Raw genomic sequence first — 3,256 nt, 5'->3', positions numbered from 1 at the left:
CCAGTCTGCACCAAGTTGCACCAAACTGCATCAAGTCGCACCAACTTGCACCAATCTGCACCAACTTGCACCTTGGGATTCCGGATTCCTTGAGCTGTAGTCCGGATTCCAAAGCCCAGGCGTACACACCCTTTACATGGAAAAACCGGAAATTGCGGTTGGAAAATTAAATGGTACGCGCCATTTCGTTTTGGAACCGTCAGAAAATGTGGGCTGTGATTTACAGCGATACAATTTTTCGGCTCGTTTTGGTCTGTTCAGCTAATTTGATATACTCCGTAGCGTGTTGTTCTCCTTCCGGCACGTCAAATTTTATAGCTTTATGTTTATGCACAGGAATTCCACCCGCGTGGTTTGTGTAAATTTTAAGCACCCTGGGTCCACAGACACGTCATGTAACACAGTTATATGTTTTGCTCTCTTTTAGCCTGCCCTTCTTCACGTGTGGTTCAGACCGTCTGGAGTGACAGGCTTTCTTCGATGTCTTATCTTGTGTGCGTTCGGTTCCTTCCTGTTTGGTTGGCATGTGCACGAGAAAGCTATTCTAATGGTCATTATCCCTCTGAGGTAGCGCCCACAGCCTTCGTTCGTTTATATTTTTGTGGCGTGTATTGTGGTTGGTTCGGTCATTCTGTCATACTTAGCTGCATTTAGCATGATATGCTTGTAGCTCGTCGTCCTTCGTTCCGCAGAGCTCGCGCGAGTATTTTACGCCGGCGCGTTGCACAAAACCGACTGTTTTGAAGTTTAGTCGTATTGTCAAGGTTTTAGAATCTTAAAACGATTGCAATAAACAGAACTACCGCGCGGGCGAACACTTTGGGAAGGAAGCACGCGGAGGAAGGGGAAACTTAAGCGAAGAGAAGGAAGTTACCTCGCTCCCTTGCTCGCTCGCTCTCAAATGTTTACCCGGGCGGAAATCTCAAGTGACTGTTAGCGGTCCAAACAAAGAGTTCTTTTTAGGTGGTGATCGTGTAGACAGGGTGATGAAATCGCCAGTATCCACCGTAAGAGAAATAAATTTTGATGTTTCCGTTATTCTTTTGAAATTTTCAGTCTTTTGGCCATAGTAGACAGGAGAGCTGCCCGGATGTTTCTCGTTTTATCCACAACAGGACATCTCTCGCTGTTTCCACTGCTTTTTCAGGCCCAAGGTAAAGAGAAAAATAAATCTTTTTATATCCTGAAATAAACGGTAAGGCCTGGTTACTCGAAGAATGGCTACCCCAGGGTTAGCCACACTTTGGGGGGCCTCTGACCTATCTTTTGGGGATGTTGCTGGAGAAAATTCAAGGTGGATTTCCACCGTCGCGTTGTTTTTCCGTGCGTAGGCATGTTAATTCTACGCGCGTAAATAAAATAGAGGCAATGAACGGAAGGTCACGTGTAAACGTAAAAGTTGAACCTCGCTCAACTTTTACATTTACGCGTGATCTTTCGTACATTACCTTTATTTCATTTACGCTCTTTAATTTTACGTGCGTTCGCACGGAAAACGCGACAGTGGAAATCAACCCCTAGGGTAGGCTCACACGGCACAGGACAAATGATCAACCAACTGAAAAATATGAACGGACACTTCATTTACACAGAACCGTTCAATATTTTCGCTCTCTTCACGCGAATCTTTCAACACCTAGGTGTCTTAATTTTTGTGAGGTTAAGGCGGTTCTGTGTGAACGCACGAACTAGCAACCGGTCAAAATTTCGTCCGTTGCCATGTGAACGTAGACTAATACTCCTTTTGTAATGCATTAGTCATTTTATATCGCGGTAGGTGACGTCATCGGACCACACCCATCATCACGTGACCAGAAACGAAACTGTCTAAAATCCTGCACCCGGTTGTTCAAGCTTTGGATAGCGCTATCCACCGGATAAATTAATCATTATCCAGCGGATAGCGTAATTGATTTCCGTAATACTTATCCGCTGAATAGTGATTTATCAGGTGGATAGCACTAGCCAGCTTTTGAATAACTTGGGCCTGGACTTTTATCTTTCAAATCACCTTTTTTCAAGGTAGATTCAACTGTTGATTGAAAATTTTAATCCTGGATTAGCTTTAATTTGGCCTTTCAGGAACAGGGCGGGCCCTGTACGCTACATTTACTAATACAGTGACTGGTCCCTTTGTTTTTCAGAAAGCCCAATTAAAGTTTGTTTGATGTTGATGTTCACAATTTTCTCATTTTATTCTCTTTGTCTTGTCCACTGGTAAGTTGTCTCTTCTCTCTATTATTTTTCTTGTCCTAATGCCGTTCCCCGTGGACGCCATTTGACCATACCCTGGGTATCAAAGGTTTTTCTCGCGTGGAGCGGGATGCTTCGGCCGACACATCTCCGTCCGAAGGCCGAGAGTCGCTACCTGAAACCGCGCATGAAAAGTCTTGAGCTCCCAGGGTATCATAACCAGCACTAACGAGAAATTGTCAGCAAGCAAATTGACGTCACCGAGTTCAATGACCATGGATGTTACCTTATAGATAATAATTTCTTGATAACGTTGCCTAAGTGCCATGAATCCGCAACAAAGTCTGGAAATATTTATTACCAAGTGATCATTTATAACCTGCGTCGCACGCGCACGAGAAAGTTTGAAAGAAAGAACGGCAGGTCGAGAGAGGAGGACTCGCGCGTGTCCGTTTCTCTCTCGCGCATAACTTACCCCACTCGCCGTAATTCGTTTGCGCCTGCCACGCAGGCTTAGTGAACACTGGCTTGGTTTGAGTTTAACCCTTTAAGTCACCCTTTAAGTCCTTTAAGACACCGTTTAATGCACGTGTTTGCTTCATTGTAGTGAAGAATCCTCTAAGGATTACACTACCACGGAACTGTTCACATTACCCATAGTCACGTGGTATGAGGCCTGTTATTTTTACGGGTTGCTAGTTCTGGAGTTTTACTGCAGCGCTGTTCATCCTTTAACTGCGCTTGCCACAAAGTTACCTTTTCTGCCTCTAATGCTGACTTCCTGTACTGCGCAGTAGGAGTCGTTTGGCCGTGGCTTTTGTTTTACGTGGACACGTTAAGAGGGGGCGCACAAACAACGATGAACGCACCAGGGGTGGTAACTTTGAAAGCAGCTGCATTGGGGAAGAAAGCTACAAGAAAGAAACAATAAGTAGAAACGTTTGATATTAATATGATATTAAGAGCCAGTCTCTGTAAGATCCTCATATCGAGTTTTGCTCACAAAATGGATTTCGCTTATAATTTTTCTGTAGACTTCTTTTAATAAGTATATAACAAATAT

The 3,256-nt window shown here is 44.1% G+C and overlaps 1 long non-coding RNA gene across 1 annotated transcript; it reads left to right on the top strand.

Annotated features, from left to right (window-relative positions):
* The first annotated feature begins 432 nt into the window (after nucleotides 1-432).
* LOC140922229 (uncharacterized) lies at nucleotides 433-2,665 on the top strand. The gene is made up of 3 exons (XR_012164086.1): nucleotides 433-567; nucleotides 1,057-1,154; nucleotides 2,145-2,665. It is a non-coding gene; the product is annotated as an uncharacterized lncRNA (long non-coding RNA).
* Nucleotides 2,666-3,256: the final 591 nt, after the last annotated feature.

The sequence above is a fragment of the Porites lutea genome, chromosome 13 (genome assembly GCF_958299795.1).
Source record: "Porites lutea chromosome 13, jaPorLute2.1, whole genome shotgun sequence".
In the NCBI taxonomy this organism is placed as follows: domain Eukaryota; kingdom Metazoa; phylum Cnidaria; class Anthozoa; order Scleractinia; family Poritidae; genus Porites; species Porites lutea.
Note: the sequence above shows the minus strand (reverse complement) of the source record. Positions and strands in the feature narration are given on the sequence as shown.